The 24836-nt window shown below is 47.2% G+C and overlaps 1 protein-coding gene across 1 annotated transcript in view; it reads left to right on the top strand.

Moving 5' to 3' along the window:
• Positions 1–24836, top strand: part of ASIC2 (acid sensing ion channel subunit 2) — a gene marked incomplete at both ends in the record, with an annotated part of 1020042 nt that overhangs the window by 430239 nt on the left and 564967 nt on the right. The gene's annotated exons all lie outside the window — the stretch shown is intronic.

The following is a 24836-nucleotide window of genomic DNA, read 5'->3' as shown; positions in this document are numbered from 1 at the left end:
GGCTACCGAGATGCCAGAGACGCCTCCGTCTCACAGCCTCTGTGTTTGATTACTTGAACAGTGCTCTTCGAAAACGAAACCACCTGTAAGCCGTGCAGTGGGTTATGATAATATTTCAAATAGCTAATTCTGAAGACCAAAGCAAAATAATAATGATGATGATTTTCCTTATTATCAATCTTTGAATTTTTTTTCTTTATGTATGTCTCTCTACCTTCCTACCTACATACTTTCTTAACTACTTATATACCTGTCTTTCAACCTACCTACCTTTCTAATTTTCTATCTTCCTCCTTATCTATACACATACCTTCCTACATACCTAGCTTCCTGCCTACCTACATCCTTACTTACATGCATACCTACCTTTCTTCCTACCTAGTTACCTTCCTACTTTCCTATCTTCCTACCTTCCTTCCTACCTATCTACCTACCTGCCTTCTTACATATCTAGCTAAAAATGTCCAGATATGCTTCACATAGTCACTAAACCCAATGAACACACAAGCACCCAGCATTCTCTATAAAACCCTCCTTGTTAATTTACAAATATTGACAATGACAGGTGACAGAAAGTATCTGTTTATTAGAATTGCATGCACCTCTGAGAATTTACTTAATAGTTTTGAAATGAAGCTTAGAGTTTCTTCTGCCTGTAATATTAAACATACCTCACTTATTTTGAACTTAATATGTGCATTAAAGTATTCCTGATAATTGAATGCATTTCCAAGGATTAATTTCTGTAATCAAAAAAGTTATGCTTCTGTGAGCAATTCATCCAGTTATCCAAAGGTTTAAAAGGTTTAGGAAGTGTATAAAGGCTGAATCATGGGAAATAATCCTGAGAAACGATAGAAGAAATGCTAACAAAACATCAGAAGGGAGATCAAATAGACGATGAACCCAAAATGAATATCCAGGCTGACAAAGACTGAAGGAGACCACTGATAGAAGAGAACAATTGGAGATGAAAAGGAGTGCACCTGTAGAGCTGAGCAAGTAAGAGTACTGGGTGCAAATGGCCAACAGGCTGTAATCATCAGTGAGGGAGAGCATGATGCAGGGAACAGTGCGTCCCACAGTGAGCTAGCAAAGCAATTTATTGGAGGCACATGTTGACACATAAAATCTAAGATTAGGGCTTCCCTGGTGGCGCAGTGGTTGAGAGTCCGCCTGCCAATGCAGGGGACGTGGGTTTGTGCCCCGGTCCGGGAAGATCCCACATGCCGCGGAGTGGCTGGGCCCGTGAGCCGTGGCCACTGGGCCTGCGCGTCCGGAGCCTGTGCTCCGCAACTGGAGAGGCCACAACACTGAGAGGCCCGCATACCACCAAAAAATATATATGATTAGTGTGGTCATGCTGGAAAGGTTTGACTGAGCCCACAGTCCGGGACATTTATACTGTATGAGAGCTATAGCCAAGAACTGGAGAATCTGCCCAAGAGGATAACCCCAGCAATGGCACTCCCATCAGTGGGGACCCATATGTGGCTCTTAACATAGATGCCTTCAGTAGGCTCGCCAAGTATTGAATCAGATAAGAATCAGGATTTTAACTGTAGTGACAGGGACATATACGATTGAATGAATGAAAGAGGTTACAATTTCATTGATAATCAAGTTCATTACATCAGCTGTTGTCACACTGGGTACCACTCTTTTTACTGCTTTTAATAATAACAGCTGCTCTTTATTGAGCTACTTCCTTTTATATTATTCTTATCATCATCATTACCAGTGACCTGACTGCCACCATTTATTAAGCACCTACTACATGCAGGCCCTGGGTCAAAGCTCTGCACTTTTTCTTTCTTTTTTTTTTTTTTGCCGGACGCGGGCCTCTCACTGTTGTGGCCTCTCCCGTTGCGGAGCTCAGGCTCCAGATGCGCAGGCTCAGCGGCCATGGCTCACGGGCCCAGCCGCTCCGCGGCACGTGGGATCCTCCTGGACCGGGGCACGAACCCGTGTCCCCTGCATCAGCAGGCGGACTCTCAACCACTGCGCCACCAGGGAAGCCCTTTTATTTCTTGTGTTTACACGTCTGAGTGAGAAGAGCTCTTACCAGTGCTTCACAGTTGAGAAAACTGAGACACTAATAGTTTAAATAACTTATTCACATTTTCACAGTTAGTAAATAAGGGAGCTGGCATAGAAACTCAGCTTTATCTGATTCAGAGTCCTTTGTCATTTTTCTTCCCCACTTTCCTAGTCATGACCTTTTCACCTGGCCCAGTAGCTCAATCCTTGTTAATTTCAGGTTCACTCTTTTAATGAAAACTCTCTTCAGTCAGAGTTCACTAGCATCTTCCTCTGTCTCTGTCGTCATCAGCCCAGGCTGAGGGCTGGGCGGCTTAAACAAAAGACACTTATTCCTGCCAGTTTTGGAGGCTGGGAAGTCTAAGATCAAGGCACCAGCAGATTCGGTGTCTGGTGAGGGTCCACTTGCTGGTTCACAGGTGGTCATCTTTCTCCTGTGTCCTCACATGGTGAAAAGAGTGAGAGAGCTCTCTGGAGCCTCTTATAGACAGGCACTAATCCTATCCTGAGAAACCCACCCTCATGACCTAATCACCTCCCAAAGGCCCCATCTCCTAATACCATCACATTGGGGGGTTAGGATTTCAACATACGAATTTTGGGGGGACACAAACATTTAGCCCATAACGGTCTCTATGGCACTGTGTTGAAAACAGCAGATTGAGACCGTTTAGAGGCTGGTGAAGCTGACTAAATGATCAGCATTGGAAGGAAATGAGAAGAAATAGAAAAGAACATAGAAAGTATCATAGGGCATCATGTAGTAAAGATTAGAAGTATCTTCTCAGTTATGCATATACCATATTTCACTGAGTCAAAGTCATAATCTGTTGGAAGACACAGACTTTTATGGAGCACTCAGAAAGAGAAATTGCTGTCCATTAACGGCGAGATGTCAGAGTTTATAAGAGACTCATCCAAATTTCCAAGAGGTTAAAATGAAAACACATCTGTGTCACAGGATGATGGAGTACAGTGTACGCGTATACTCACCGGCTCACTCTGTAAAATGTATTTATTTCCTGCTGTGGGTCGTGGCCAATAGAGTTTGAAAACCTTCATCCTTTTTGGTGGGGGAGGTGGCTGGGGAGTCCACACAGCGGCTGGAGCCGCCAAGAGTACCCAGTGTGGCCAACCAACGAGCGTGCGCGGCCACGGGCAGTCTGAGCTGCAAGGTGACAGCCACACGCCAACAAGGCTTGGGGTGACCCACCTCGTGCCGGGGCCCAACATTAATGAAGGTGCCTGGCCTTTCAAAAAAGTGGCCCAGAGGTGTTCTTTCCTCAGGTTTATATTACATGGAGAGAAGGTCCTGACTAGACAGCATCAGGTAATTAATTGAGGTGTGTGGGAGAAAATCAAAGGGAAATTGATATTTCCCAGGCAATACTCCCAAGGCTCAGAGCTGGAAGCTGTAGAAGATAACTGAAAGGCCAGCCCAAGATATTGCGAGGGAGATTCTGACTTCTGATAGGAAGTTTGATGGACGGAAAGTGAGGGGAGAAGGGCTTTAGAGCCTTGGGTCCAAACTTGACCTAATCTGTATTCTTGATTAGTTCATTCAACCAACCAATACTTACAGAGCACCCAAGAAGGTCAGGCATTGTGCCAAGCTGCTGGAGATCACAAATAGCGTGTCAGATCAGGACTGACTTCAGTCTCACCGTCTGTGGTTTCATACTTTGTTTCCCCACTTCTTCCTTCTCTGGAGCTGCACAACATCCTTAGGGGCCCCGGCTGCAAGCTCAGACCAGTACTAGCTCCCAAGCCACTCCTGACTAAATCTGGGGGGTGTTGACGTGTGCGTTGATCCTGCCTGGTAGAGATCGGCATCAAGTCCCAAGTTTCACGGCATGGAGACCAGCTGGGCAGCTGTCACTGCTGGGTTCCTTCCTGTTGCCCCAGGAACCTGAGTTACAGCACTGCCTACTTCCTGCTGGAAGTATGAGCTGTAAATTCAGTTCATGCTGTGAGCCCCAATCACAGTCGATCCAGTTGCCCTACCTAAGGTCGCAGTGCCCTCTAATAATGAGCCTAGCTGAAAATCTATTGGCCCTGTACTGAGATATGTATGATCTTCTTGTAGCTCTTGTAATCCTTTCCATAGTCCTGTGTGATAGCTTGTGTTATACGCTTATCTTACAAATGAAGAGACTGAGGCTTATTCTATCTCTTGCCAGTCCCTTTTGCATGTGCTACTTAACAGGCGCTAATGGCATTCCCGCCTGGCTTTTCAACTGTCCTGTCACCAGGAATTCCTCACTGCCCTGCCCCACGGGCCCAAACAGGAAAGGGCGAGGTTTCAGCAAGTTCAAGGGGAGCTCTCAGTCTTCCTATATCCTAGAGGGATTCCATTCAGCTGCAAAGCAGAAGAGCTTCCAGGCTGATAAAGTGAGGTACCCGCTGCCCTACTAAGTGTGTATATAGATGATCTGAGCAGCAGACAAAGAGGCTGAAATACTAGTTCACGTCCTGGATCAGCCGTCGCCTGCTGTGGAGCCTTGAGCCAGTCCTTGAATTTCCCTGGATTCAGTTACCTCATCTGTCAAATGCCTAAGGCCCTTCCAGCACCAACATTCAGGGATCAATGATGGCAGAAGGCATTATTGTTCGGGTAGGGGTGTGTGTGTGTGTGTGTGTGTGTGTGTGCGTGTGTGTGTGCATGCGCACGGAATAAGAACAGAGCTTGTATTACATGCCGAGAACTGTGTGCATGGTACATGCTGCGTGCTGATGTTCTATAAAGCAGCAGAGAGGGTTTTGTTTTTCTTTCTTTTCTTCACTTTTTCAATTTGTTCAGAATTCCTCTCTGAGCCCCATCCACAGGCAGATGTTGGGCAGAGGAACAGAAATCTCTACATGCTGGGCTGAAAACAGGGCTAGAGGCAAGGAGATTCTGTGCAGAATCTAGGATATCGCTCTTTTGGAGAGCGGAAAGGGGACAGGATCCTTCTTCCCCATTTCTTCAGGAAATAGGCAGCCCAGCCCTATCAGGCATAATTTCAGCATCAAACTAAGTTACTCCAGAGCCTAAAGAGAACCTCCTCTCCCAAGGGATCCATGTTGCCTGCCCTTCCTTTAGCCAGGGATGGCATTTTCATTTTTCTGAAGGAGAGATTCAAGTGCCGGTGTAATGTGTAGCGAGCCCAAAGTGAAATGAGCCTCCCGAATACCTGTGCATCCTGTAAGGGGTTGGCCTTCACGGAGCTGCCCGCTCTCAGCAGCTGAAACCCGATTCTCACAGGCATCTGCCTCTTCATCCAGCAATACCTACAGGGGCTCTGTAGGTAACCAGGGCGTCTGTGCAGTGTGACTGACTCCATGCTCCAAACTGGGAACCACGTGCAGTTCCCTATGAAATTAACATTGATGCGTGTACATACAGTAAACTCCCAACATTCCTCAGCGGGGCCCTGAGAGACCCTTGCAGTTTCTCTTCACCAAGAACTTGGTAAAACCTCTTAAAAGTGCAAGAGTCTTGGTGCCAACATGGTCTGAGTTCCGTTTCTGAGCTCTGTTGATCTTTGCATACGTGCCACCTATGGTCTCTCCTCTGTGTGGGACGGGTTGTGTAATCCAGGTAGATCATGGGGTGCTCTGTGGTTTCTGTGGCAACCAAACAATAATTAAACACATTTCAGTTCTTTACTTGTCTTTTGATGAAATGCAAAAGGCGAGTGTGCATCCTTAATTCGGCATAAGTCTCTTAAAAATCTCTCCAACCCTTGTTGCTCTTCTGAATAACCTCCTCCTAGATCTCACCTCCGAACTCTCTCCCTCCATCCTTAGCCCTTGTGGCAGGCTGCCCCCCTCCTTACACCTTTATTGTGTAGATCAAAAATCTCTCTGATTTCCTTAGCATTCTCTCCACTGCATCCCTTACCTGAAATCTCAGCAAAAAAAAGAGGCCAAGATCTGACCCAGCAAACAAACAAACAAACAGAATTCCCCTGGTGGGGCTGGGGAAATTCAGGAGAACTCATACGTGGGTATTCTTCATCCCTTTACATTCACTTCCTTCTATGGGGCCGTTGTTACTATTTATACTATTCTCCATCCCTGCTAATACAGGTGCTCACAGGGCACTTTAAGTATAATCATTATCCATTGATTTTTTTTTTGCGGTACGCGGGCCTCTCACTGCGGCGGCCTCTCCTGCGGCAGAGCACAGGCTCCGGACGCGTAGGCTCAGCGGCCATGGCTCACGGGCCCAGCCGCTCCGCGGCACGTGGGATCTTCCCGGACCGGGTCACGAACCCGCGTCCCCTGCATCAGCAGGCGGACTCTCAACCACTGCGCCACCAGGGAAGCCCTATCCGTTGATTTTTTTTGCGGAGGCTTTTATTGCCTCCAATAAGCTGTGCCAAAGGCTGGCTGTTGGCTCTATTTGTTAAACAAGAGAGAGCTTTGTTCTGTGTGGCTTTTCTCTAAACCTGAGCTTTCTATCCATCCTCAGCGTGGGGCAACGGGGAGATTTTCTGCCGCCCCCTTTGGGGAGAACAGTCACTTCCTGATTGGGATTTGAGCTGAAAAATGGGTCTCCATTGGGAAGAAACACAGATGGCCCGGCACTTCCTGTGTTGCACCATTAACCAGCCCCTGTCCCCTCCCTAGGAGGCAGCTGCTCTAGGCAGTTCCTTTTTGGGAGTTTGATGATCAGTAATAAGTACGTGACTCAGGATACCAGAGAGAGAACCTTTGGACTTAAAATCAACCCAGTGAGTATAGGATAAACATCAGAGACTTTTTTAGAGCAGATTTAAAAGGAAGTAAGAAGCAAAAGATTCATAACGTGACGGGACCCTGGAATTTTGGAAAAGGGCCCAGAAGGAGAAGCTGTGGTTTTCAGGATAAGCTGCCTGATTTTGCAGTTTTACTGAGTGCAGACCCTGGAGAAGGGGTGAAGTCAGAGCCTTGCCCGCTCACGTTTCTTCATAATGATGTTTCACGTGATACAAGGCTTGCCAGTTTACCACATGCTTCCACATGCATTACCTCATTTTGTGCCTCTTAAGCAGACTGACCCCTCTGGAGGTAGCCCATGTGAGGAGTGAGTCCAAGTTCATGTCCAGCATCCTTACGCCTGCCTGTCACCACTCAGTCCCGCATCCTTTCCTCCAGTCTTCCTCAACACTCCACAGTCTGGGTTGCATCTCCTCGCTTCCCAGGGCATCTTCTCCTCACCTTCATATCACTCATTAGACTCTGGGAAAGGCTTCTTTTCATTCTCTTGCCTTGGGGAGAGGAGGCAGAGAAGGGAAAAAACAGTAATCGGCACATTATCAAGCCTGTTACTACTGGGCCAATGGGAGCTCAGTCCCCCTGCGGGGACTCTTCAAAACATGCCTTGGAGTTTTTGCAACTGAAGGACAGGGAAGCTGGGAAATAGCCACCAACTGCCCATCCATCCTTGGCTGGGGGCAGTTCCAAGGCTACTAAACCTTGGGAACTTTTGGCTTGTTCTCTGCAGGGATGCAGTGTGCTTCACAGGTGGTGGGGAAGGGGTGATCAGACCTCAGGCAGTGGTTCTCAGTAAGCAGCCTTCTGGGGGTGGGGCACTGGCAAGGTCTGTTACACCCATCGCCCTGTTCTAGTCTGACTCTTGGAGCCCAGGTTCCCAGCTCCCAATACTTTGTCCAGCAGTCTCAGTAAATGTGGGTGGGTGCCTGAGAGCTAAGCTCCTTGACAGATAACACTCATCGGTCTCTTAGTGATGCTGACAAAGGCATGGCTCTTAATAGCCACTAGTGTGGGAAGTGAAAAGAGCCCTTGTCAGCCCAAACACCCTTCATTAGAACTTGTGAACAAAAATGTGGAAAAAAAAGATCTTCCCACCTACCCCGGCAAAAATACATGTCTTTGGTATGAGTCCCTTCCTGATGTGACGATCTCCTCCCCAGCCCCTCTCCTCCTCTCTCTGAGCTCATCTTTTGTATGCAGAAGGGAGATCGGTGGTGGGGAGCCCGGAGGTGGCCACAGCAGCTAGAGGGGACCAGCTGCATGAAAGAAGAAGGAACTGGGAGATAGAGACCTTGGGACTGACATGCTTGCTGAGAAAGGGCACTTTCGTTGCTCTGGAGGGACAGTGGGGAACAGACAGACAGACAGACTGAGGGTTGAAACAACCAAGGAAAAACCTGCTCCTTGCTGCCCCAGGCAGCTTCTTTTGTTTTTAAACTTTTATTTGATATTGGAGTATAGTTGATTAACGATGTTGTGTTTGTTTCCGGTGTACGGCAAAGTGATTCAGTTATACATACACATGATCTATTCTTTTCCAAATTCTTTTCCCATTTAGGTCATTACAAGACATTGAGCAGAGTTCCCCGTGCTGTACACTAAGTCCTTGTTGGTTATGGTTATCTGTTTTAAATATAGCAGTGTATACATGTTAATCAAAAAAAAAAAAAAAAACCCAGGCAGATTTTAATTGGTGGTCCAGCTCGTGCTTCTGTCTGGGCATCAGTTAGCCCCTAGTGCGAGGATAAAAGGGGAGCTTCCAAAAAGAGCTTGGGTGGGGACAACAGCAGAACAGGAGAGGAGGGGGGAAAGCTGCTTTGCATGTTCAGAAGGGTCTGTGGTCAGCCTGCCGGAGGGCCTGTCTCTTTTCTCTCTTTCAAAACTGGAGAGAATTAGACGGGTGTGCAGTGTGTATGTACGTGTGTGCATGCATGTGCCTGTGTGTCATTGCCTTGTGTCTGTAGCTGTGTGAGCATGGGGTTTGAGCAGTTGTAGGTTGTTTGTCTCGGTCACTTAGTGCGTCGGTATGTGCACGTGTGCATCTGTATCCGTGTGTGTGTCTGTGCGCCGTGTGTGTGATTGTGTATCTAGGAACAGACCCTCAGGCCTATTTGTTCCCTAGAAGGGAGAAGAGTGAGTGAGTGAGAAAGCTTCCGTTAAGGTCTTCTCAGGTGCAGAAAGCAGCCCAGAGACATGTTCCCCGCAAACCTGGGTCCTGGGAAGGAAATCGGGGCAGCCGTATAGAGATGGAAAAAGGAGGGGCAGGCATCTTCCCAAACTTGTCTTCCTAAGCTTGTCATTAGCTCCAGTACCAGTCAGGGTGTGTCCTGTTAGCTTTGTAGGACAGGAGGTGTCCTAACACTGGGGTTTGGGGCCAGATGGCCTGACACATGGCAGGGTAATGAGAAAGACTAGAGGCAACCCTCTTCTCCCCAAGGTTCCTGTGCTGGTCGGGGGGGGATTAGGGGGAGTCAGAGGAAGCAGAAGTCGTTCTGTTTCTTTTTTTAAAAACTTCTTTTGCATTATGGTTTATTACAGGATATTGAGTATAGTTCCCTGTGCTCTACAGTAGGGCCTTGTTTTGTATCCATTCTGTAAATAATAGTTTGCATCTGCTAACCCCCAACTCCCAGTCCATCCCCCCCCTCACTCCCCCCACCCCCTGGCAACCACAGTCTGTTCTCTATGTCTGTGAGTTATTCTGTTTCATATTCTTTTTTTTCTTTTTTGCGGTACGCGGGCCTCTCACTGTTGTGGCCTCTCCCATTGCGGAGCACAGGCTCCAGACGCGCAGGCCCAGCGGCCATGGCTCACGGGCCCAGCCACTCCGCGGCTTGTGGGATCTTCCCGGACCGGGGCACGAACCCGTGTCCCCTGCATCGGCAGGCGGACTCCCAACCACTGCGCCGCCAGGGAAGCCCTCTGTTTCTTATTAATGATCATTTCTCTTTCAAATCAGTGAATCCTTATAAACATTATAGCATTTCAGGAATGCACAACTTAAAACATGAAAGTCCCCCATGCTCCTGTTAGCATTTTGGGTATATATTAATATGCACATATGCATATATATAATATATCTGCATACTTTTGCAATATATATATAAAACATTATTACTTTTTATAAAAACAAAATAATACCATTTTGTATTAGAGAAAGCAACTTGCTTTCTCTAAATAACATTTCGTGGACATCCTCCATGTCAATTCAAATGGTCATTGAAATAGCCCTACACTATTCCTTTGTGCGGGTGGGTTACGATGTGTTGTTCGTCCAGCCTCTCCGTGAAGGACATTATTGCGTTTTTCTAAGTTTGTGGTTGCAGTGAGCATCCCTGTGGGCGCCCCTGTGTGATTCTATCAGTGGATCATGGCGAAGAGGCTCTGTCCTGACCTGCCAGAAAGTGAGGGATGGACAAGCACGAACTTCCAGGTCCCCTATTCTCTGTTCTTAGCTCTCCCCCTTTAATATGCAGAGTAATTTCTTGTTCTCTGCCTCTAATGCCTTCTTTATTTTTAGGTGCTAAAAATAAATTCATCTGCTTCCACGTCTCTCTGTTTATTAAACTGTCTTTCTTAAGGATTCTCAGCTTCTCCATAGGGGTTTAAAATTACATACTCCAACAATTTACCTGCAGAACAGAAGATTAAATGTTGCTTCCTAGTTTCGATTTTCCCTAGAGCTGCTCTGATGTGCTAACACCCGCTAATGCAGAGAGTTGTTCTTAGGGAAATAGACTTACCAGCCTGAGAGCAGAATGACCTGGTTAGAGACCCAGATCCTCTGCCTCCCAGCCGGGAGATAGCGGTCAACTGACTTGCTCTAACCTAACCTGCAGTTTCTGGAAATGAAGATAATAATGCCTGGAGTGTTCAATGAAGCAATGTATTTAAAGCGGTTAGCAGAGTGTCAGAGATGTAGCAATTGCTTACGAAATCTTAGTTACATTGTTATTATCATTACTGCCTATAAATACAGCAAATGTATATGGTTCAACCAAACTCCACCATAATCTTCCTCATCTCCATAAATGGCATCACCGTATACTCAGTTGATTGACTTAGAAACAAGGACCTGGAGATGGAGTCCTAGACTTGGATGACAAATATTCTTTTGTTTGTTTATAATATTTGCATTTTTTCACTGCTTACTGAATGCCTGTAAAACTTCTAATATTGCAGAAATATGTGATTTGGAAGGTGTGAAATTCCCCATAATTCTCTGTCCAAGATAATCACAATTTGCCAAAGTGTACCTCTCGATTCCTTTTTTGCCAGTTTATCGACTGCTTCCTTTCTCCACTGAACCAAAGCTCCAGTAGCACAGGGATGATAAAAACTTTCCTCTCTGTGAAGATCCAGCATCACGTGTCCTAGGCTGACATGTTGCAGGAATGTAGTAAAAGCGTTTTGAATGAATAGATGATGATTATTTAAAATGCCATTATTACAAATAACTCAGCTGAAGGTTCTGGTATGCACTGGGATAGGGCCAGATATGGCCATGTTCATTGCCACTGGACAGGGCAGGCCAGGAGGGGATGAGATCAGGAAGTAGTCAGACCCAAAGAGGAAGGGTCGATCTAGCAGACAGAACCAATTACCCTGAAGTCAAGAGGAAGGACAATAGGAGACAGTCCCAGAAAACTGTCGGCCTGTGGGCAGTCCCTTCAATTAACCAGAGCTTGTGACGGGCATGCGCGGCCCAGCAATGGGAAATCCAGGGGCAGGCTCTGTTCTGAGATCTAAGTGGGCGGGAAGTCAAACTCTCGTGGGCATGTTGCAAGGGTCCAGGAGTACCAGCTGTGGTCCCTCCAAATCTGGTGCACATCTGGCAGGAGCCCAGAAGGCTGGGGGTAACGCAGGATCCCGAGACACAGAGTAAAAGGCACAGGACGAAGGCAGGAAATGCCCCTCGTAGAAGGTGGACTTGGGAGTCATGAAGGAGGCAGGATCCCAGGGTCACTAGATGAGTGACCAAGTGACTAAGTTAGTGACCCTCAGTGTCCGACCCTGAGAATAAGATGGAACCACTTCCAACCCTCTTCTGCTCTAGACCAGGACTGGTTGAAAAGCTGGTAAATGGTGGAGGTGGTAAGGTTTCTACAGAAGGTGAAATCTGGCTGTGGCCCAATGACACAATCCCTGTGCATACCCTGCTTCCCACTGGTCTTGCCAGGCTTACAAATTGGCAGACGTGGGGTGGGCCGGGGGGGCGGGTAGGGTGTACCATAAAGCCAAGGCGTGAAAACACAGATAGAAAGGCTTTGATGAAGCCAATCCCAGCAGCCCTTCTACCCAACAGAAATGAGCTCTCTGTGACCCAGAGTTTGTTTGAAAGCAGGGAGATGATGTGCTCTTTATTTCCTAACCAGCTCTTCCTCACTGCCCCTGGCCTTTCCACTGCCTGGCATCCGCTCCTGGGCCGCCCTCATGCTGTGTCCAGGTGTCAGGGCTGCCTAGAGAAGCAGGTGGGGAACTGCTCACACAAGAGCCTTCTCTGATCCTGGGGAAATGCCCTCACAGTGGCCAAGGGAACCACAGCAAGCCTGGAGTTTCACAGGCTCCATGCACCGCAGTGAGGAAAGGGGTAATGCTCTCTCGGGTGACCCCCCCGGCCTTCACCCTGGCCAGTCCTTGGAGAAGAGATGCACCATCAAGACAAAACCTCGGTGCCTTCACTCAGCCTGATGTTCCCAGTGGGGGAGCCCTCGGCTGGTGCCCATCTGGAGAAGCAACGCGGAGCAGTGATGATGTTTGTCACTCAGGTTCTCTTACACTTACTATAAGAGAAAGGGCCCCCGAGTCTCCCTTAACGAGGCTTGAATATTAGCCCACCTGCTCATTCCCAGTGGCCTTCCTCAAGTTACTTGACCTCCCAGAGCTCCATCTGTAAAGCAGGGACCCTTTAAAAAGTTTTCGTGAAGATTCAGTGAGATGACGTGTGGAGAACACAGCACACCATGTGGCCGGTGAGGGAAAGCAAATTCAAAATAAATAGCCCGCGTTATTATTATCATCTGGGTTCTTGTTGCTGCTGTGAGGTCAGACATGAGGCCAAAGAGGGGAATCAGAAAAGGGGGCAGGTGGTGTTTCAAAGGGTGGGCCAACACTCTACCCCGTTCACCAGGGAAAGCAGCTTCCAAGTTTTCAGGGCTCATGAGGTTCAAGGCTTGGAATGGGGCTGCAGGCACAAGATCCTTCTGACTGGTCTCTAGAATAGGAGACTTAGGACACTGTCCCAACACTGTACAGCCCTGAGTGCTGGGGTGTGAACTGCTTCCCCATCCCCCCCAGCCTCAAGTTTAATCTGAACCACGACAGAGTTCATTACTTCACCAGTGACACAGCAATGACAGTCATAGGCATTATTATTGCGTTGTTCTCATGTATTGTATTATTATTCTAAGTAAAGCTATCTTGTTATTATAATAATTAATTATTATTATAAGCATTACTATACTTAAATGTAATTAATCCATCACTATGTTTCATGTACAAGGTAAGGACTTAAGGACTTTCTGTTCTTTATTATTTAATCCTCAGAAAATCCCCCTAGGGTATTATTACCATCTTTAAGATGAGAAAATTGAGACTCGGGGAAGTTAAGTAGTTTTCCAAAGGTCGCACCGCTACCAAGTAGCAAAGCCAGGAGCTGAGTCCAGTTCTGTCTCCCAAGTTCACACTCGTAACCGCCGTCTTGCTGCTTCCTCTTCCCTGAGACCTGCATGGTCAGCCCTGCTTGGAACCAATAATATAATCCCTTCCCAGGTTTTTCCCCATTCTTGAATCAGAGGGACTTAGACTTGGAAGGGACGTCCAGATCAACTGGTCCTACACCATTGCCCCTCATCCCCCTCATTCTCAAATATTTGAAAATCGTGCTCAAGTCCCCACAAGACAATAGCCTTTCTTATTTGAATAGAATGACGAGCCCTCCAAGTGAACAGATTACACCTTGGAGGGAGACCCTCGTGTGCCCCAGATCCTCAGCTCTCCAGAGTTGACTTGCTTCTTGGGATCTTCACACCCTGTCTCCGTCTGCTTCTTTCATGCCCGCCCCCGTGGATGCTACATCACCCACGATGCCTTTAACGTCTCCTTATCCTCTCTGTCCGTGTGCCAGGCATGGCGCTCAGCATCCTACAGGCATGATCTCACTTTGCCTTCCCAACCGCCCTTTGCAGTGGATACTATTCTTATCCCCATTTTACTGATGAGGAAACCAAGATACAGAGGTCACAGAACCAGCTGGCATCAAACCTGGGTGGGTCTCGCTCCAAAGCCCATGCTGCCATCACTCTACTGCATTCTCTCTATTTACGTTCCAGTTCAGTCGCCTTCTCTGTTTCCCCTTATAACAGCTGAGACAGGCTGCATCAACAACCCCTCCCTACCCCACCAGAACCCTAAAACCAGCACACCATGCTGAAGACCAAAAGACAGCACAAAGCAAATGATTGTAGAAAACGCCAGCCGCAAAAGTTAATCAGTTGTTCAAAGAACAGATTTCTGATCCTCCAGTAATAACTTTCTTGACCCAAGGGGCAGGCACCATTTCACCTGCGTGCTGTCCGGCTTCAGGGCCTCCTGGCGCCCTCCCTCCTGCCACCAGGTGGCAGTGCCGTCTTCGGTCCTATCCACAGAAACGGGGCAACTTCCCATCTGCTCTCTACCCTCCCTGGGCTCACTCTCCAACTTCATTCCAGTCTGAAAGTCACACTTCACCCACTCTTGTTCACTCAGTCGTTCAACAAATATTTATTAGCAGATAAGACTTTAATGAATGGTCTCACCCTTTCGGTCAAATTGAATCCTCCATCTCTGCCCTTGTTTTTATATATATTAACCATAGCACCTACTAGGTGCCAGACCAGTTTTTTTTTTTTTTTGCGGTACGCGGGCCTCTCACTGTTGCGGCCTCTCTCGTTGCGGAGCGCAGGCTCCGGACGCGCAGGTTCAGCGGCCATGGCTCACGGGCCCAGCCGCTCCGCGGCATGTGGGATCCTCCCGGACCGGGGCACGAACCCGCGTCCCCTGCATCGGCAGGCGGACTCTCAACCACTGCGCCACCAGGGAAGCCCACCAGACCAGTTTTGAGCCCAAGAGGTGATGATGCAAGTTATGATAATGATGATAACAATTAAAAACTAGCGACGACTAATGTTTACTGGATGTCTGTCCATCATGGGCCAGGCAGTGTAGCGAAACACTTTGCTTAAATTTTCACATTTGATTCTTTCAATAACCCAGTGAGGGAGGTGCTACTATCATTACCTTTTTACACATGAGGAAACAGGCCCAGAAGTTTAAGTTAGTTGCTGAGGTGATGCGGCGGAGAATGTCAGAGCTATGACTTGGACCACTCTGCACATCGTGGATCTGCACAAGTGGCCTGGTACTGAAGGAGACAACAGTGTGCTAATGGGTGCGTGTCAGACATCTCCGTGGGGTGTGTACAACTGGGGGCCTTTCTCCTGGGAGGGCAGGGAAAGGGTCAGGAAGAGCTTCATGGAGTCAGATACACGTAGGCTGGTTACTGAAAGCTGAATGGGGGTCACTGCGTAGACAGGAGCAGAGGGGCGCTTCATGCGCAGCAGGTAGTATGAGCAAGGACCCAGAGGGGTGGGTAGCACAACCTGACTTTTCCGGAAACTGTCACCAGGTGGCTGACTTCAGTGGGGTGGGCAAGGGAGGCGCCAATGAGGAAGGAGGCTGCAGATTTGTCAGGAATGAGATGCCAAAGGTCCCACAGATCATGGAGACCCCCTGAGAGCAGAGGGGAAATGGTAGGAAGATGCAAATGGTAGGAAGATCCCTCGGGCACCTGTGTGACGTGCAGAGGGGGTGAGGATGGCTGGAGCTGGTGGACCTGGGGAGAGCTGATCCCATAAAAGGCTACGTGGAGCACCTACACCCTAACCACATCTAGCCTGAGCTTGAGTTTCAATGAATAAATGTTAGGAGGGGCCCCCAACTCTTGGACAAGCCCCTTTCTCATTTTGCTAGGTCCCTTGATCCTACAGTTCAGACACACGAAGTCTCTTTAGGGATTCTCAGCAGAGGAATCGTCATGAGCTCTCCAGCCTGGCTGTGGGGTCATGGCTCCTCTCCCTTGGTCACTACCAAAAGCCAGCGCTTGCTGGTGGGACTGGCTCTGCTCTGCTACCCTGGCAGAGGGTAGCCAGGGGCCACCGAGTGGCACACCCATTGCTTTTCAGGTGCTAGACTAATGCCAGCTCATTAAGAAGGTAGCGCTAGGGCTTCCCTGGTGGCGCAGTGGTTGAGAGTCCGCCTGCCGATGCAGGGGACACGGGTTCGTGCCCCGGTCTGGGAAGATCCCATATGTCGCGGAGCGGCTGCCCCGTGAGCCATGGCCATTGAGCCTGCGCGTCCGGAGCCTGCGCTCCGCAACGGGAGAGGCCACAACAGTGAGAGGCCCGCATACCGCAAAAAAAAAAAAAAAAAAGAAGGTAGCGCTAGAGGGTCCTGGCCATGGTACCTTCTCTCTGGCATCCTTCACCTTTCTCTCTCTTCCGAGGGAAATGTTATCTATTTTCCGCAGGTAACCAAGGGAGTCACTAAGTCCAGGGCCAGTTGCCTTCCTCGTTCCCTAACACAAGACAATTCTTGTATTAACACAACCCTAATCGTGTCACTTGGTCAGCATCAGCTTCCTACCATATCGAAGTTTTCCAGATGTTTTATAGAAACAGAGTAGCCTTCTAATTTCCATCAGATTCCTTCAATTAAGAGGGCTTTACATTAATCTGGGAATTGATTAGAAACTCCCCATTGGAGTAAAATGTCTCCCCTTCAGAAATTGCTGAGTACTGAATCATTCTTCTCTAATAGTGGATCCGGGGACACTCCAGATCTTAACCAAACTAAAAAGTGGAAGAAAAGCAAAGCTGGCAGAGAGCAGGGAGAAAGCCAGGACGCAGGGCTGGGGATCACTGTCTCGCTGCAGAAGCTGGTGTCTGGGATGGGAGCCAGGGGGGCAAGGAGGGCCAAGTACTGGTCCTATCTGCATTAGCAGACACAAGTGCAGTTCAGAGAGATGTGGGCAACATGGGACCCAATCCCGTGCACAGGATCTTTAGGAGGGTTGGGGTGATGACAGCTGTGACCTCTGGGAGGTCAGCTGGTCCTCAGTTGCCCCCATCCAGCAGGCAGTAGGGCCTTGGGTGGGGGGAAAAGCCTGCATTCATGCCTTCTTCACCCACACCTCAGGGAACACTCCCCAGATGCTGTGTCAGGCAGGGAAGTGCAGTGTCAGGGGCAGGGGATGTGGTATCAGGCCAACTTGAGTTCAAACCCAGCCTGGTCTCTTGCTGGAAGGAAACGTTGGTGTTGATAAATTCCTTAATCTTTTAAAACTCAAGCTTCCCGTTCTATTAAATGGAGGTAATAATCATATCCACCTCAGAGGACTGTTACGGGGATTATGTACAATAAGGGATGTTGACGGAGCTTAAGTGTACCAGCCCTGGACACAGGCTTAAACATTGTCAGAAATGGTTATTATCATTATAAGCTCGCAGCAGGGATGCAAACATGAACGGGACAGAGTTCCCTTTCCTCAAAAAGCCAGATGGATAGCGATCCCACTCCAGTCCACAACTGAAGCGCACAGAAGGAGCTGGCAGACCCCAGGACTGCCCTAGTCAATCAGTGGGGGAGACTGATTCTTTTGGCCCCAGTCAGGGTTATCCCAGCCTCCCGTGCAGGCGTGCCCACAGCGCAGGAGGCCTCTGCCCACATCCAAGCTGGAGGCCAAGCCTGAGAACTCAATAGATGCTGGATGTGAAGCAGACGAGGACCATTAGAGCTGACTCAGCAGCTGAGACTGAACAGCTTATGTCAGCTCCCTAGGGGAACCAGCTCAAATCCATGAAAAATATTAGGTTTTCAAATCAAAAAGGCAAACCATGTTGAGAAAACCAGACGCCTGCAGCAGGCAGCTAATTGGCTTGTGTGTCCAAAACATTGAACTTGAGGAGAATCAGGAAGCATCGACCAGAGCTTCACCTTCCAGGGCTGAGGGCATCTCCCCAAGTTTACTGCACCTGCCACCTACACCACCACCCCAGCCCCATTCAATCTTCCTGTTGGGAAGAAATCTTTCATCAGCGGAAGGTGAAGCAGCAGGAGGGAGCTGGGATTTAGTTTCTCTTTTCGACAAACTACAGGCCTGCCCTGTGCCCCTGTAAGGCATGGATTCATTTGAGAAGCATTATTTAGTGGCTTATGTGTGCTGGGTATTGAAGTCAAAAGAATAGCTAAATCCCACTCAACTTTGTCTTCACGGTCTAGTACTGGAGGTGGAAGATCAAGCAACGTTTGTAACACAGTGTGATATATGATGGAAATTTGTACCTCATGAAACCCTAGCTCCAGGAAAGGTATGCCGATATCTCTATGGAGGAATCATGGAATCTTTAACCAGTACCCGGAGGGTGAGCAGGCTTGCACCAGTGGACTGGCAAAGGGAGGACATTCCAGGAAGAGAGCACAGCCTGTCCAGAGACACAGAGGTGTGCACATGAGAACAGTCTTGTTCAGGGAGGTACAAATCCTTCCCCATTGCTAGAGCCTGAAGTGTGTCTATGTATGTGTTGTCATTGGGTGAATGAGGGCCAGAAATGAGGCTGGACAAGTATAGAGGGGTCCTAGGTGCGAAGTACCCAGTGCACAAGGCTAAGGAGTTTGGTTTTTATTCTGAAGGTGATTGGGAAGAATTTGAACAAGGGAGTCACATGGTCAGAGTTGCAGTCTTAGGGTGGAGGAGGGTGAAGTCTTGAGTCCTGGAAGTCAGGAGGCTACTATAATGGTACATGCAACACAATGACAAGAACCTAAGCCAGGGAAGTTGTGGAGGGAATGGGAGAAGGGGAACAAAGAGTTATGGGGGAGACAAGATCAATGGACTTGGTCATTGATTGGATGTCACGCGTGCTAAGGGAGAGGGAAGCCTCCAGGGTGACGGACACCAGAGACGGTGACATTGAAGGACTTGCTGATGCTACCCAAGCACAGCTCCCATCGGGGCATCCCCCTCCCCCTGGCACCATTATTCGAGGTGTTTTCCAAAGTGTGGTGTACCACTGCTGGGCTACTAGACACTTTTAGATGGTGAACTGTATAGCACATTCTTTTAACGGTGATTATTCATTTTTATGTTTATTGGAACAAACATAAATAGCCTATCAAACCCATGGTTTCATGGATATTATTACTTGGGGCAAAATTACAATTTTATGAAGCTAGTCAATATAAATTAAAATAAAAAGATTATGACATATGGGATACTTGGATACAACGTAACAAAGGTGGTAAAGAAATGACTAAAGCTTGAAGAGCATGGCTCAAAAGTGAAAGGGCACATGTCTCTGTGTGATACTCAAGGCCTTTTCTTCCCTTAAGTACCAATCCCATTAAACTACCCGCCATTCTTAATGCGCCCAGTTTTACCCAAGTGGTTGACTTTGGCTCAGAATGACCTTGGTAATTGGTATACCTTTCCACTTGTACTCCCTAATCTCACCTGTCTTTCAGAATCCAGTTCAAAGGCACTTATTCATGAAACCTTCCCAAGGTGAGAAGTATAGATTCCCTTTTCCCTCTCCAACTGGCCACTTTATCAATTTCATTACTTTCTAGCACTTTTTACTTCAATTGTGTATTCCCTGAAAGTGGGCACTAGGCCTTGTTTAGCTTTGATGTTTTGGGATGTTCAAAAAGTTTGTGTAATAATTCTATAGGTCCACGTTTTCATTTCCCTTTCATATTTGTTTTCTATCGCTGCGTTACAAATGATCCCCCAATTTAGAGGCTTAAAGCAAAACACATTTATTAGCTTACAGTTCCTGTGGGTCAGGAATCAGAGAGCAGCTTAGGTGGGTGGTTCTTGCTTAGAGTCTCTCACGAGGTTAGAACCAGGCTGTTGGCTGGGGCTGCCGTCAACTGAAGGCTTGAATGGGGGAGGATACGTGTCTAAACTCACTCATGTGGCTATTGCAAGACCTTAGTTCTTTACTGGTTGTCAGGTGGAGACCTCAGTTCCTCGCCACGTAGGCCTATGCATAGGCTGACTGAGTTCCTTTGCATGTGGAGCTGGCTTGCCCCAAAGCAAGAGCAAGATGAGAGACGGGCGGGGGGGTGCTGGGGGGTCTTTTGACTCTCAAGTAACATACCATAACTTCTGTTGTGTTCTACTGGTCACATAGACTGACCCTGTGCAGTGTGACGGGGGTCTACACAAGGATGTGGATATCAGATTGCAGGGCTCATTGGAAGTCATGTTGGAGGCTGGCTACCACACCTTCTCACAATGTATTCTTTGAAGATAAATCTTGGGTTGTATCAATGACATAGTGCCTAGCTTAGTTCTTGGCATATAGAAAGTTCTTAGTGAAGGTAAATGGATGGATGGTGGCTGGATGGATAGACAGTTGCATGGTCAGACCAATGGATAGACGTGGATGATGAATGGATGAATGGACAAATTAATTGATGGATGAAATGACCTCCTTTTGACTACTTAAATCCCAAAGGCTTGGCACGATGATAAGCAATCATCTTCATGGTTTAGTCTTTGACCCAAAGAATTTAAGGTCTAGAAGGGACCATCTAATGTCCCACTTTGCTCTACAGATGCAAAATCAGAGGCCAAGAGAGGTGATGTGAGTTGCTAAAGATCAAACAATAACTTATAGCCAAACCAGGACTAGAACCTGAGGCTCCTCTTCCCATGCTTCTTCTTCAGCACCACCCATGAAAGGTATTGTGTGTGCTTGCCCCAGAATTCCTACCCGTGTCTGATCTAAAAGGAGGCCTCACATTGTGGTAAGGAGAAAACATGACTTGTTCATATCCAAGACCAGCTGGACCTCACTGATGCAGATAACACCCCCTGCTTTGTCCTGAACACCCACCTACTTGTGGTCGGTTTATGTATCCATCCACTCTCCAGACTCCAAACTCACACCATACTCTCCATGTGACCTCACTGCAGACGTGGGTATTCACCACCATTCTTTCCCAGCATGCTCCAGTGTGCTTGGCTACTTCCGGGTGTATCTGCCTCCAAACCCACTCCTTGTCAAGCTGGGACTTTCTTAAGTGGATCTTTCCCTCTGCTGATGCATCCCTGTGGATGTACCATAAACGCTGACATTTCTCTAGAGCAGGATGTTTTTGAAAAAATATTTTAGATGAATGCCAGGCCAGGCTGCACGAAATGTCACGGTGACTTTCCAAAGAGACCTGCCAGGAGCTAGGGTGAGTAAAAATAGCCACTGCTGGGTGTGGATGTGAAGTGAGTAAAGATCACAGAGAGGAGAGTTTATTTGTTTTTAAAATAATTATTTCTAAGTGGTTCTGGGCCTGGAGAATGCATCCTGGCAGGCAGCAAAGTGGAAGGTCTGTGTCTGATGCCAAGGAGAGAAGGCAGACGAGGGCAACAGATGGGGGTAGGAGGAGAGAGCCTCAGATCCCAGCCCCAATGCTCTGTAAAGCTTAGAGATACTGAGATTGTGATCCTTAGTTTCTCTACGTGGAGTAGAGAAAGAGAGGGGGAAATGTAGTTAAGGAATGCTATTCATATGCCTAGATACAAAGAAGATGAGAGAGAGGCACTGACAGAAGCAGACTGAGAGAAATGCACAAAAATAACGCTTCTGTTCAATTAAGGAAAATATTAAGTACCATGGACAGCTCCAGTCCGCCAGTGCTCTGATGTTCATAGCTGCACACCCTGGGTTGGATGTGACACTGTCCCTCCCAAGATATTATAAGGCATCCTGGATGAGCGCATAGAGCTGGAGCCAGGGCACTCTGGGAGCCAGCCCTGGGGTCATCATTTGCCAGAAGCGTAATCCTGACTAGGTTACTTAACTTCTCGAAGCTGAAATTGCCCTCATCTGCAAAATGGGGAGAGTTCCTACCCTCAAGCTTGCTGTGAGGACTCAGTGAACAAAGAAACCGAGTGCTCACCAACGTGCCTGCTACTTGGTCAGCACTGAATAAATGTCCAAATGAAAAATGCCAGCAATGAACTATGCCAGGGACCCCAACTTCTCCTGGCTTTCACTTTTGGGGAAGGAAAATCCTGCCTTCCATTTAAGCTGATAACTAAGTTAAGTGTTTGTGTTCCTCATGGGTTTGTTAATGTGAAAGCAATGATGTCATCTGGCGATTTTCAGTTTGGGTTGACAGTGTGGTCAGTGTGTGTGGAACCAGATTTCAGAAGGGAGGAAGCAAACATTTAATGAACATCTGCTAGTCGCCAGATTCTTTATTCAGTATTTTTACCTATGTCATTTTATTGAATTCTTAAAACAACTGTATAACTCTATGAAGTAAGAATTGTTACCTCCCTCCTTTTTTTTTTTGGTTTTAAACAAGGGACTTAAACATCAGAGAGGTAAAGAAACATGTCCAAAATCACACAGTCACGGAGCTGAATTGTTATTCTGAGTCCAGATTGTTTGACAGCAAAACCCAGTTCTTTTTCCTGAAAAATATTGCCACTAAAACTGGATCTGGTATACGTTAGAAAGGTTGAATTTAGCCACATTTTGCACTCAGTTTTCAAACTGCTTCTCTTTCTCTCTCTCTTTCACTCTCCCCCTGTGTGTGTGTGTAAGTGTGTGTGTGTAAGTGTGTGTGTGTGTAAGTGTGTGTGTGTAAGTGTGTGTGTGTGTATGTGTGTGTTTGCTTCTTTGCTTCTTTTCCCTAACTGTAATTAGTTTGTTCACTCCATGGAAAATGTTGACTCAATTCTAAGGCCCAGTTCTGACACAAGCTTCATGATGTTCTCCTTTGCCCCCATTTCTCCATTTAGAAGAATCCCATTCCATCCTTCAAGTCTTAATTCAGCTGTGAACTGTTCCACAAAGCTTATCAATAATCCCTTAAGAACACTCTTGCACTGCTGGTGGGAACGTGAATTGGTACAACCACTATGGAGAACAGTATGGAGGTTCCTTAAAAAACTACAAATAGAACAACCATATGACCCAGCAATCCCACTACTGGGCATATACCCCGAGAAAACCGTAATTCAAAAAGAGTCATGTACCACAATGTTCATTGCAGCTCCATTTACAATAGCCAGGGCAAGGAAGCAACCTAAGTGTCCATCGACAGCTGAATGGATAAAGAAGATGTGGCACATATATACAATGGAATATTACTCAGCCATAAAAAGAAACGAAATTGAGTTATTTGTAGTGAGGTGGATGGACCTAGAGTCTGTCATACAGAGTGAAGTAAGTCAGAAAGAGAAAAACAAATACCGTATGCTAACACATATATATGGAATTTAAGAAAAACAAAATGTCATGAAGAACCTAGGGGTAAGACAGGAATAAAGACACAGACCTACTAGAGAATGGACTTGAGGATATGGGGAGGGGGAAGGGTAAGCTGTGACAAAGGGGGAGAGTGGCATGGACATATATACACTACCAAGTGTAAAATAGATAGCTAGTGGGAAGCAGCCACATAGCACAGGGAGATCAGCTCGGTGCTTTGTGACCACCTAGAGGGGTGGGATAGGGAGGGTGGGAGGGAGACACAAGAGGGAGGGGATATGGGGACATATGTATGTGTATAGCTGATTCACTTTGTTATAAAGCAGAAACTAACACACCATTGTAAGGCAATTATACTCCAATAAAGATGTAAAAAAAAATAAAATAAAATAAAAAAATAATAATCTCTTAAACAAGGGGAGACACACCGTCCTCCACACTCCCATGGTGCTTTGCACACACCACCTTCAGTGAAAATTGTCTTCATTTATCCTTTTATCTCAGATACCTAGTACGGTGTCAGGCACCTAATAGGAGCTAGAGGAGTATTTATTGAAGGAAGGAAGGGAGGGAAATGCTTCAGAAACAGTAAGAGTTATGGCAGTGATGACAGTGATCCTAATGCCAGCAGCCATCATTACTGAGAAACACGATAATCCAAGCTCTGCTCTAGGTGCTGAATGTGTCACCATCTCATTTAATGCTCACAATAACCCCAAGGTAAACACTATTCTTAGCCTGGTTTAACAGATTACATTCCTTGTTTACAGTCATACAGCTAATTAGTAGAATTTTAGTCAAAGATTTAGAAGATTCATCCAAAAGATTTGGAAGAAATCTTTTCGTAAATGATCTAATTAGCGGAAGACAATTAGAAGTTTGAAACCTAGCATATTGGTGACAGAGCCCTCCAGGAGTTGCATCTCCACGCTCTTCCAAGGACTGCAGCCGGAAGAACTCGGGTCCTGAGTCTGACACACTGACCCCAAGACATGGCTTTGTCAGGCATCAGCTGTGTGGCTCCAGATGTTAGCTGTGTGAATTTACTAAGCGTCCGCTTCCTCATCTGGACAAGGGAAGCCACTTGCCCTGAAGGGTCGGGGAGAGGGTGACATGCTTATTAGAAGGGACCAGCATGTACTGGGCATTCAACAAACATCAGTTCCTCAGTTCTTCCACAGTGGACCTCCTACACCTGCTGCTCGGAAGAAGAATCTGCCTTAGACATCTGCAGCATTCTGCTCATTTATTCATCTAACAGATGTTTACTGATCAGCTACTTTGTGTCAGGCGCTATTGTGGGTACTGGGGGTATAGTGATAAACCAAATAGGCAAAGCCTGTGCTCTCATAACAGATACATTGTTATATTACTTATAGCTTATATTACTACCACAAGCAGTAGACAAACACATAAACAAGCTAAGACCAAAAGACTGTAAAACAAGACAGTGTAATGGGAATGGCTGAGGTGATGCTGCAATAGGGAGAGGGGCTGAGGAAGGGCTCTGGGACAGGTGGCATTTTAACTCAGCCCTGAATGAGAAGGGGCTAGCCTTGGGAAGATCTGGGGGAAAAGTGTTCCTGGAAGAGGGAACAGCCAGGATAAAGACTAGTAGGATAAGTGTATGTGCTCCAACTAAAGAAAGATGGCCACTGTGGTTCATGAGTGATGGATGAGGGGGTGGGCTCAAAGAGGTGGAGAGGCCAGGGGTGCCAATCGTGCATGGTTTTGGAG

The sequence above is a fragment of the Grampus griseus genome (assembly GCF_964374135.1).
Source record: "Grampus griseus genome assembly, chromosome: 20".
Taxonomy (NCBI): domain Eukaryota; kingdom Metazoa; phylum Chordata; class Mammalia; order Artiodactyla; family Delphinidae; genus Grampus; species Grampus griseus.
The sequence above is the reverse complement of the archived record's forward strand: the minus strand, read 5'-3'. Positions and strand labels throughout refer to the sequence as shown.